The sequence below is a fragment of the Oncorhynchus gorbuscha genome, unplaced genomic scaffold (assembly GCF_021184085.1).
Source record: "Oncorhynchus gorbuscha isolate QuinsamMale2020 ecotype Even-year unplaced genomic scaffold, OgorEven_v1.0 Un_scaffold_1457, whole genome shotgun sequence".
Lineage (NCBI taxonomy): Eukaryota > Metazoa > Chordata > Actinopteri > Salmoniformes > Salmonidae > Oncorhynchus > Oncorhynchus gorbuscha.
In genome coordinates this window covers 10,001-22,492 of record NW_025746232.1, presented here as the reverse complement: position 1 = coordinate 22,492, position 12,492 = coordinate 10,001, and the positions used below count along the sequence as shown (strand labels likewise).

Genomic DNA, 12,492 nt, shown 5'->3' with positions numbered 1-12,492 from the left:
ATCCTAACCTAATCCCAACATTTAACCCTAATCCTAACCTAACCTCAACCTTAACCCTAATCCTAACCTAACCTCAACCTTAACCCTAATCCTAACCTAACCTCAACCTTAACCCTAACCTAACCTAACCTAACCTCAACCTTAACCCTAATCCTAACCTAATCCCAACATTTAACCCTAATCCTAACCTAATCCCAACATTTAACCCTAATCCTAACCTAACCTAACCTCAACCTTAACCCTAATCCTAACCTAATCCCAACATTTAACCCTAATCCTAACCTAACCCCAACCTTAACCCTAATCCTAACCTAATCCCAACATTTAACCCTAATCCTAACCTAACCTCAACCTTAACCCTAACCTAACCTAACCTAACCTCAACCTTAACCCTAATCCTAACCTAATCCCAACATTTAACCCTAATCCTAACCTAACCTCAACCTTAACCCTAATCCTAACCTAACCTAACCTCAACCTTAACCCTAATCCTAACCATAACACTTGCCCAGTCCTTAACTTTAACCCCAATCCTAACCTAACCTAATCCCAACCTTAACCCTAATCCTAATTCCAACCTTAACCCTAATCCTAACCTAATCCCAACATTTAACCCTAATCCTAACCTAACCTCAACCTTAACCCTAATCCTAACCTAATCCCAACATTTAACCCTAATCCTAACCATAACACTTGCCCAGTCCTTAACTTTAACCCCAATCCTAACCTAACCTAATCCCAACCTTAACCCTAATCCTAATTCCAACCTTAACCCTAATCCTAACCTAATCCCAACATTTAACCCTAATCCTAACCTAACCTCAACCTTAACCCTAATCCTAACCTAATCCCAACATTTAACCCTAATCCTAACCTAATCCCAACATTTAACCCTAATCCTAACCATAACACTTGCCCAGTCCTTAACTTTAACCCCAATCCTAACCTAACCTAATCCCAACCTTAACCCTAATCCTAATTCCAACCTTAACCCTAATCCTAACCTAATTCCAACCTTAACTCTAATCCTAACCTAATCCCAACTTTAACCCTAATCCTAACCTAACCCCAACCTTAACCCTAATCCTAACCTAACCACAACCTTAACCCTAATCCTAACCTAACCCCAACCTTAACCCTAATCCTAACCTAACCCCAACCTTAACCCTAATCCTAACCTAACCACAACCTTAACCCTGATCCTAACCTAACCCCAACCCTAATCCTAACCCTAACACTTGCCCAGTCCTTAACTTTATTCCTGTTCCTAATCCTAACCTTAACCCTAATCCTAACCTAACCCCAACCTTAACCCTAATCCTAACCCTAACACTTGCCCAGTCCTTAACTTTAACCCCGTTCCTAATCCTAACCTTAACCCTAATCCCAACCTAACCTAACCCCAACCTTAACCCTATTCCTAACACTTGCCCAGTGCTTAACTTTAACCCCGTTCCTAATCCTAACCCCAGTAGCTAGGAAACAACGTAGACGCTGACAGAGAGAATGTCAAAGAAATCCGAACCCTACAATCATGTAAACACTCTTACAAAACGGGATCACATTCTACGATGTATTTTACAGGATTGGTTTGTCTTTTCAAGAAGCCCTAACAGTTGAAATGTGTTGTTTTACAATGGTAAGGTTTTAAATCTAGTAGCTCTTCTATAGCTCTACCAACACGGACAATCTACTAACCTTTACAAATGAAAATCCCACTGTATCAAAATGAACAGCACACAATATCTGAGGTATAAATGTCCTTCCTTTTAGTTGACTTACTTCCCTCTCTCTTAGGAGCTGCTAAAATCATGATCAACAGCATATATTGCAATACCCAGGCCTCAAAGTTCTTTCTCTGTGTCTCTCTCTCTCTCTCCCTCTCTCTCTCTCTCTCTCTCTCTCTCTCTCTCTCTCTCTCTCTCTCTGTCTCTCACTCTCTCTGTCTCTCTCTCTCTGTCTGTCTGTCTCACTCACATACTGGTTTGTTGGTTGTGTGGTTGGTTGGTTGCTCAGTTGTGTCCCTGTCAGAAAGGATTGGATGTTGTTTGGTTGTGGGGAGGTTGGTTGGTTGGTAGGGTAGTAATTGGTTGTTGTATGGTTTTAGGGAGGTTGGTTGGTGGGTTAGTATGGGGCGAAGCGGCTGTAGCCTCCCCTGTATATACTAGCCTGCAGGGAGGACAACACCAGCCCCACGTCCTCAGCATGACTCCTCGTCTTGGCATCAGCCAACGGGGCAAACGGATTCTGAAACACACACGTAACCATAGAGATAATGTAAGAATTCTGAAACGCACACGTAACCATAGAGATAATGTAAGAATTCTGAAACGCACACGTAACCATAGAGATAATGTAAGAATTCTGAAACACACACGTAACCATAGAGATAATGTAAGAATTCTGAAACGCACACGTAACCATAGAGATAATGTAAGAATTCTGAAACACACATAACCATAGAGATAATGTAAGAAGTCTGAAACACACACGTAACCATAGAGATAATGTAAGAATTCTGAAACACACACGTAACGATAGCGATAAACTGTATGTAAATCATTCTGAAACACACGCGTAACCATAGAGATAATGTAAGCATTCTGAAACACACACGTAACCATAGAGATAATGTAAGAATTCTGAAACACACGTAACCATAGAGATAATGTAAGAAGTCTGAAACACACACGTAACCATAGAGATAATGTAAGAATTCGGAAACACACGTAACCATAGGGATAATGTAAGAAGTCTGAAACACACACGTAACCATAGAGATAATGTAAGAATTCTGAAACACACGTAACCATAGAGATAATGTAAGAAGTCTGAAACACACACGTAACCATAGAGATAATGTAAGAATTCTGAAACACACACGTAACCATAGCGATAAACTGTATGTAAATCATTCTGAAACACACGCGTAACCATAGAGATAATGTAAGAATTCTGAAACACACATGTAACCATAGAGATAAACCGTATGTAAAGCATCTGAAACACACACGTGACCATAAAGATATTCTTCTCGTGTATTTGTTTCTATGCCTACAACAGCCATAAAGATATGTACTGTATATGTACTGTATATGTAAAGATATGTACTGTATATGTACTGCATATGTAAATATATGTACTGTATATGTAAATATATGTATATGTACTGTAAAGATATGTACTGTATATGTACTGTATATGTAAAGATATGTACTGTATATGTACTGTATATGTAAAGATATGTACTGTATATGTAAATATATGTACTTTATATGCACTGTATATGTAAAGATATGTACAGTATATGTACTGTATATGTAAAGATATGTACTGTATATGTAAAGATATGTAAAGATATGTACTGTATGTGTACTGTATATCTACTGTATATGTAAAGATATGTACTGTATATGTAAATATATGTACTGTATATGTACTGTATATGTAAAGATATGTACTGTATATGTAAAGATATGTACTGTATATGTACTGTATATGTACTGTATATGTACTGTATATGTACTGTATATGTAAATATATGTACTGTATATGTACTGTATATGTAAAGATATGTACTGTATATGTACTGTATATGTAAAGATATGTACTGTATATGTAAATATATGTACTTTATATGTACTGTATATGTAAAGATATGTACAGTATATGTACTGTATATGTAAAGATATGTACTGTATATGTAAAGATATGTACAGTATATGTACTGTATATGTAAAGATATGTAAAGATATGTACTGTATATGTAAATATATGTACTGTATATGTACTGTATATGTAAAGATATGTACTGTATATGTATTGTATATGTAAAGACATGTACTGTATATGTACTGTATATGTACTGTATATGTACTGTATGTGTAAAGATATGTACTGTATATGTAAATATATGTACTGTATATGTAAAGATATGTACTGTATATGTAAAGATATGTACTGTATATGTACTGTATATGTAAATATATGTACTGTATATCTACTGTATATGTAAATATATGTACTGTATATGTGAAGATATGTACTGTATATGTACTGTATATGTAAAGACATGTACTGTATATGTAAAGATATGTACTGTATTATGTACTGCATATGTAAATATATGTACTGTATATGTAAATATATGTACAGTATATGTACTGTATATGTAAAGATATGTACTGTATATGTACTGTATATGTAAAGATATGTACTGTATATGTACTGTATATGTAAAGATACGTACTGTATATGTAAATATATGTACTGTATATGTACTGTATATGTAAAGATATGTACTGTATATGTAAATATATGTACTGTATATGTAAATATATGTACAGTATATGTACTGTATATGTAAAGATATGTACTGTATATGTAAAGATATGTACTGTATATGTACTGTATATGCACTGTATATGTAAATATATGTACTGTATATGTAAATATATGTACTGTATATGTACTGTATATGTACTGTATATGTAAAGATATGTACTGTATATGTAAAGATATGTACTGTATATGTACTGTATATGCACTGTATATGCAAATATATGTACTGTATATGTAAATATATGTACTGTATATGTACTGTATATGTAAAGACATGTACTGTATATGTAAAGATATGTACTGTATATGTACTGTATATGTAAATATATGTACTGTATATGTAAATATATGTACAGTATATGTACTGTATATGTAAATATATGTACTGTATATGTAAATATATGTACTGTATATGTAAATATATGTACTGTATATGTACTGTATATGTACTGTATATGTAAAGATATGTACTGTATATGTAAATATATGTACTGTATATGTACTGTATATGCACTGTATATGTAAATATATGTACTGTATATGTAAATATATGTACTGTATATGTACTGCATATGTAAAGATATGTACTGTATATGTAAATATATGTACTGTATATGTACTGTATATGTACTGTATATGTAAAGATATGTACTGTATATGTAAAGATATGTACTGTATATGTACTGTATATGTAAAGATATGTACTGTATATGTAAAGATATGTACTGTATATGTAAAGCACTCTAAGTCTACTTGTGAGACTCATTGACTGCCTGCTGTGTAGAACACTACTTCCTGACCAACTAACTGCCATTTACCGTTTGTTAGGTTACTGTTACAAACCCAGTGGGATGACATGGCCCCCCCCACATGCAGCGTGCACCCAGTCATGCCAGCAGACATGCCAGCAGACATGCCAGGCCTTCATGCCAGGCCATTATGCCAGGGGCTACTCAGAGGGGTGAGAAACAAAGGGTTAATATATGGAGACATCACATAACAACATCAGTAACAACAACAACAACAACACCGTGCTCTTTTTGTTGTGTATGACGGAATCGCATCACAATGCACCGTGCTTGTGTTAGCGGAGTAGATCTGTCTGTCTGTCTGTCTGTCTGTCTGTCTGTCTGTCTGTCTGTCTGTCTGTCTGTCTGTCTGTCTGTCTGTCTGTCTGTCTGTCTGTCTGTCTGTCTGTCTGTCTGTCTGTCTGTCTGTCTGTCTGTCTGTCTGTCTGTCTGTCTGTCTGTCTGTCTGTCTGTCTGTCTGTCTGTCTGTCTGTCTGTCTGTCTGACTGTCTGTCTGTCTGTCTGTCTGTCTGTCTGTCTGTCTGTCTGTCTGTCTGTCTGTCTGTCTGTCTGTCTGTCTGTCTGTCTGTCTGTCTGTCTGTCTGTCTGAGTGAGAGAGAGATGGAGAGAGAGACAGAGGTGTGTGAGTGTGTATTTTACCATGGCACCAATGCTGTATGTGGCTGCTGGAGCAAGTGGGTGGTTGTAGGGGTCCGCAGCATATACTGGTCCGTAACTATGGAAACACAAGACAACAACAAACACCATCAGTACCCATCATCAAAACCAGACACACACACACACGCATAAACACACACACAGTACATCCATGTCTTGTACGTGTTCTGTAACTCTTAGGATTCATTTGAATGGAGTCAAAGTTACACGTAACAGCCATCTCAGTGCAGAAACAGAAGACTCAGCATCTGTGACTGTATGACACACAGGTACATGTAACGGCCATCTCAGTGCAGAAACAGAAGACTCAGCATCTGTGAATGTATGCCACACAGGTACATGTAACAGCCATCTCAGTGCAGAAACAGAAGACTCAGCATCTGTGAATGTATGCCACACAGGTACATGTAACAGCCATCTCAGTGCAGAAACAGAAGACTCAGCATCTGTGACTGTATGACACACAGGTACATGTAACAGCCATCTCAGTGCAGAAACAGAAGACTCAGCATCTGTGACTGTATGCCACACAGGTACATGTAACGGCCGTCTCAGTGCAGAAACAGAAGACTCAGCATCTGTGACTGTATGACACACAGGTACATGTAACGGCCGTCTCAGTGCAGAAACAGAAGACTCAGCATCTGTGAATGTATGCCACACAGGTACATGTAACGGCCGTCTCAGTGCAGAAACAGAAGACTCAGCATCTGTGAATGTATGACACACAGGTACATGTAACAGCCATCTCAGTGCAGAAACAGAAGACTCAGCATCTGTGACTGTATGACACACAGGTACATGTAACAGCCATCTCAGTGCAGAAACAGAAGACTCAGCATCTGTGACTGTATGCCACACAGGTACATGTAACAGCCATCTCAGTGCAGAAACAGAAGACTCAGCATCTGTGACTGTATGACACACAGGTACATGTAACAGCATGTAACAGCTTATCTCAGTGCAGAAACAGAAGACTCAGCATCTGTGACTGTGCAGAAACAGAAGACTCAGCATGAAACACAGGTACATGTAACGGCCATCTCAGTGCAGAAACAGAAGACTCAGCATCTGTGAATGTATGACACACAGGTACATGTAACAGCCATCTCCAAAAAGGTAATAACCTCCTATCCTACTACATCTCAATATGTTTAATAAGAAATTAAAACATAGAATAACGTTGGCTGTAAGTCATAGTGAATAACAGCAGGTTTTACCCTAACAAGAAAATAATTGGTTACATTTTCATATTGAGACAGACAGACAGAGAGACAGAGAGACAGAGAGACAGAGAGACAGACAGACAGACAGACAGACAGACAGACAGACAGACAGACAGACAGACAGACAGACAGACAGACAGACAGACAGACAGACAGACAGACAGACAGACAGACAGACAGACAGACAGACAGACAGACAGACAGACAGACAGACAGACAGACAGACAGACAGACAGACAGACAGACAGACAGACAGACAGACAGACACAGACAGACAGACAGACAGACAGACAGACAGACAGACATGGTAAAACTAAAAAAACCCTCAGAGAGAGGTTCCATATCCCAGAGTTCCGAGGGGCAGCGAGTAGAGGCGTTGGCGATAGCAGAGTTCTAATCTCCCCCTCTGAGCCTGACTGCCCGCGCATACTGATAACAGCCAATCAGCAGCCTGGCTTGCAAATATAAATAAGCTGATTTGCATACGGTCCCAGCGCTGTGCGATTAGGCTCAGTTAATTCCCATTAGTTTTGGACATTGTCTGTGTGTGTGTGTGTGTGTGTGTGTGTGTGTGTGTGTGTGTGTGTGTGTGTGTGTGTGTGTGTGTGTGTGTGTGTGTGTGTGTGTGTGTGTGTGTGTGTGTGTGTGTGTGTGTGTGTGTGTGTGTGTGTGTGTGTGTGTGTGTGTGTGTGTGTGTGTGTGTGTGTGTGTATGTGGGTTAATCCCCAATACATTGGGACGTTGTTCTACACAGTCTCACCAACCTGCTCTACTATACTGACCTACAGTAAAGTCTCTACTATACTGACCTACAGTACAGTCTCTACTATACTGACCTACAGTACAGTCTCTACTATACTGACCTACAGTCTCTACTATACTGACCTACAGTCTCTACTATACTGACCTACAGTCTCTACTATACTGACCTACAGTCACTACTATACTGACCTACAGTCTCTACTATACTGACCTACAGTAAAGTCTCTACTATACTGACCTACAGTAAAGTCTCTACTATACTGACCTACAGTCTCTACTATACTGACCTACAGTAAAGTCTCTACTATACTGACCTACAGTAAAGTCTCTACTATACTGACCTACAGTAAAGTCTCTACTATACTGACCTACAGTCACTACTATACTGACCTACAGTCTCTACTATACTGACCTACAGTCTCTACTATACTGACCTACAGTAAAGTCTCTACTATACTGACCTACAGTAAAGTCTCTACTATACTGACCTACAGTCTCTACTATACTGACCTACAGTCTCTACTATACTGACCTACAGTCTCTACTATACTGACCTACAGTCACTACTATACTGACCTACAGTCTCTACTATACTGACCTACAGTAAAGTCTCTACTATACTGACCTACAGTAAAGTCTCTACTATACTGACCTATAGTCTCTACTATACTGACCTATAGTCTCTACTATACTGACCTACAGTCTCTACTATACTGACCTACAGTACAGTCTCTACTATACTGACCTATAGTCTCTACTATACTGACCTACAGTACAGTCTCTACTATACTGACCTACAGTCTCTACCATACTGACCTACAGTCTCTACTATACTGACCTGCAGTCTCTACTATACTGACCTACAGTCTCTACTATACTGACCTACAGTCTCTACTATACTGACCTACAGTCTCTACTATACTGACCTACAGTACAGTCTCTACTATACTGACCTACAGTCACTACTATACTGACCTACAGTACAGTCTCTACTATACTGGCCTATAGTCTCTACTACACTGACCTACAGTCTCTACTATACTGACCTACAGTCTCTACCATACTGACCTACAGTCTCTACTATACTGACCTACAGTCTCTACTATACTGACCTACAGTCTCTACTATACTGATCTACAGTACAGTCTCTACTATACTGACCTACATTCTCTACTATACTGACCTACAGTACAGTCTCTACTATACTGACCTACAGTACAGTCTCTACCATACTGACCTACAGTCTATACTATACTGACCTACAGTCTCTACTATACTGACCTACAGTCTCTACTATACTGACCTACAGTACAGTCTCTACTATACTGACCTACAGTACAGTCTCTACTATACTGACCTACAGTAAAGTCTCTACTATACTGACCTACAGTCTCTACTATACTGACCTACAGTCTCTACTATACTGACCTACAGTCTCTACTATACTGACCTACAGTACAGTCTCTATTATACTGACCTACAGTACAGTCTCTACTATACTGACCTACAGTCTCTACTATACTGACCTACAGTCTCTACTATACTGACCTATAGTCTCTACTATACTGACCTACAGTACAGTCTCTACTATACTGACCTACAGTACAGTCTCTACTATACTGACCTACAGTCTCTACTATACTGACCTACAGTACAGTCTCTACTATACTGACCTATAGTCTCTACTATACTGACCTACAGTACCGTCTCTACTATACTGACCTACAGTCTGTACTATACTGACCTACAGTACAGTCTCTACTATACTGACCTATAGTCTCTACTATACTGACCTACAGTCTCTACTATACTGACCTACAGTACAGTCTCTACTATACTGACCTATAGTCTCTACTATACTGACCTACAGTACAGTCTCTACTATACTGACCTACAGTACAGTCTCTACCATACTGACCTACAGTCTCTACCATACTGACCTACAGTCTCTACTATACTGACCTGCAGTCTCTACTATACTGACCTACAGTCTCTACTATACTGACCTACAGTCTCTACTATACTGACCTACAGTCTCTACTATACTGACCTACAGTATCTACTATACTGACCTACAGTCTCTACTATACTGACCTACAGTACAGTCTCTACTATACTGACCTACAGTCTCTACTATACTGACCTACAGTACAGTCTCTACTATACTGGCCTATAGTCTCTACTATACTGACCTACAGTCTCTACTATACTGACCTACAGTCTCTACCATACTGACCTACAGTCTCTACTATACTGACCTACAGTACAGTCTCTACTATACTGACCTACAGTCTCTACTATACTGACCTACAGTACAGTCTCTACTATACTGACCTACAGTCTCTACCATACTAACCTACAGTCTCTACTATACTGACCTACAGTACAGTCTCTACTATACTGACCTACAGTACAGTCTCTACCATACTGACCTGCAGTCTATACTATACTGACCTACAGTCTCTACTATACTGACTTACAGTCTCTACTATACTGACCTACAGTACAGTCTCTACTATACTGAACTACAGTCTCTATTATACTGACCTACAGTACAGTCTCTACTATACTGACCTACAGTACAGTCTCTACCATACTGACCTACAATACAGTCTCTACTATACTGACCTACAGTCTCTACTATACTGACCTACAGTCTCTACTATACTGACCTACAGTACAGTCTCTACTATACTGACCTATACTGACCTACAGTACAGTCTCTACTATACTGACCTACAGTCTCTACCATACTGACCTATAGTCTCTACTAACAGCCAATGGTATTTTAGCACTAATAATGGTTCCTAATAGATCATCAGTCATAGATGACACCAGTTGTTATAACTAATAAGAGACAGAGAGAGATAGACAGAGAGAGAAAGTGAGAGAGAGCGAGAGAGAGAATGGGAGAGAGAGAGGGAGAGAGAGAGAGAGAGAATGGGAGAGAGAGTAATAGAGCGAGTGAGAGAGAGAGAGAGAGAGAGAGAGAGAGAGAGAGAGAGAGAGAGAGAGAGAGAGAGAGAGAGAGAGAGAGAGAGAGAGAGAGAGAGAGAGAATTGGAGAGAGAGAATTGGAGAGAGAGAGAGAGAGAGGTAGAGAGCGATAGAGCGAGAGAGAGAGAGAGAATGGGAGAGAGAGGGAGAGAGAGATAGAATATGAGAGAGAGATAGAATGGGAGAGAGAAAGATAGAATGGGAGAGAGAGAGCGATAGAGCGAGAGAGAGCGAGAGAGAGAGAGAGAATGGGCGAGAGAGAGAGATAGAGAGTGAGAGAGAGAGAGAGAGAGAATGGGAGAGAGAGAACTAGAGAGTGTGAGAGAGAGCGAGATAGAGTGAGAGTGAGAGGGATTGGGAGAGAGAGAGAGAGAGAGAGAGAGAGAGAGAGAGAGAGAGAGAGAGAGAGAGAGAGAGAGAGAGAGAGAGAGATTGGGAGAGAGAGAGAGAGAGAGGGGCGGGGTGATGTGATTTGATACTGAGTTGTATTCTATAACTCTTTGTATTTATGATTACCTGAAGAGGTGTTACAAGAAATTTCATCTGCTGCAAGGAGGACCAAATTATCTCTGCAAGAGAAGATAAGATTCACAATAGCACTGTGCTTTCTGAGGGGAGATCTGGGGAGGGGGAGGGAGGAGAGGGGAAGACGGGATGGGGAGAGGCATGGAGGGTAAGGAGGTGGATGGAAGATTCACAATACCCCTGTGCTTTCTGAGGGGAGATCTGGGGAGGGGGAGGTAAGACAGGAGGAAAGAGAAGACGGGATGGGGGAGGGAAGTGGGGAGGGAGACGTGGGGAAGGGAATTGATTCAGAGATAGAGGGTAGGACTATAAAGTGAAGAGGTATGGGGAGAAAGAGGATGATTTAGAGATAGAGGGGTAGAGGATGAAGTGAAGAGGTATAGGGAGAAAGAGGCTGATTTAGAGATAGAGGGGTAGAGGATGAAGTGAAGAGGTATAGGGAGAAAGAGGCTGATTTAGAGATAGAGGGGTAGAGGATGAAGTGAAGAGGTATGGGGAGAAAGAGGATGATTTAGGGATAGAGGGATAGAGGATGAAGTGAAGAGGTATGGGGAGAAAGAGGGATGATGTGGAAGAGAGGATGGGACAAAGGATTTAACATGAAAAGTATTGAATCTGAAGCTTAAGGCAGAGAATATAACAGAAAGAGGTATGCACTACTGTTCCATGTTAAATATCTCCATCTATCACCACAGTACTGTCTACTGTTCCATGTTAAATATCTACATCTATCACCACAGTACTGTCTACTGTTCCATGTTAAATATCTACATCTATCACCACAGTACTGTCTACTGTTCCATGTTAAATATCTCCATCTATCACCACAGTACTGTCTACTGTTCCATGTTAAATATCTCCATCTATCACCACAGTACTGTCTACTGTTCCATGTTAAATATCTCCATCTATCACCACAGTACTGTCTACTGTTCCATGTTAAATATCTACATCTATCACCACAGTACTGTCTACTGTTCCATGTTAAATATCTACATCTATCACCACAGTACTGTCTACTGTTCCATGTTAAATATCTCCATCTATCACCACAGTACTGTCTACCGTTCCATGTTAAATATCTACATCTATCACCACAGTACTGTCTACTGTTCCATGTTAAATATCTACATCTATCACCACAGTACTGTCTACTGTTCCATGTTAAATATCTCC

The 12,492-nt window shown here is 39.7% G+C and overlaps 1 long non-coding RNA gene across 2 annotated transcripts in view; it reads right to left on the bottom strand.

Annotated features, from left to right (window-relative positions):
- Positions 1 to 368: 368 nt before the first annotated feature.
- LOC124022856 overlaps positions 369 to 12,492 on the bottom strand; it is a 16,149-nt gene continuing 4,025 nt past the window's right edge. Inside the window, exons 2-4 of one of the 2 annotated variants that reach the window (XR_006836635.1) lie at positions 5,790 to 5,865; positions 656 to 2,247; positions 369 to 433 (exon numbers count right to left, since the gene is read on the bottom strand). This is a non-coding gene — a long non-coding RNA (uncharacterized LOC124022856). Of the gene's footprint in view, positions 2,248 to 5,789; positions 5,866 to 12,492 lie in introns of both variants that reach the window. The other variant, XR_006836636.1, reaches the window with a different exon arrangement.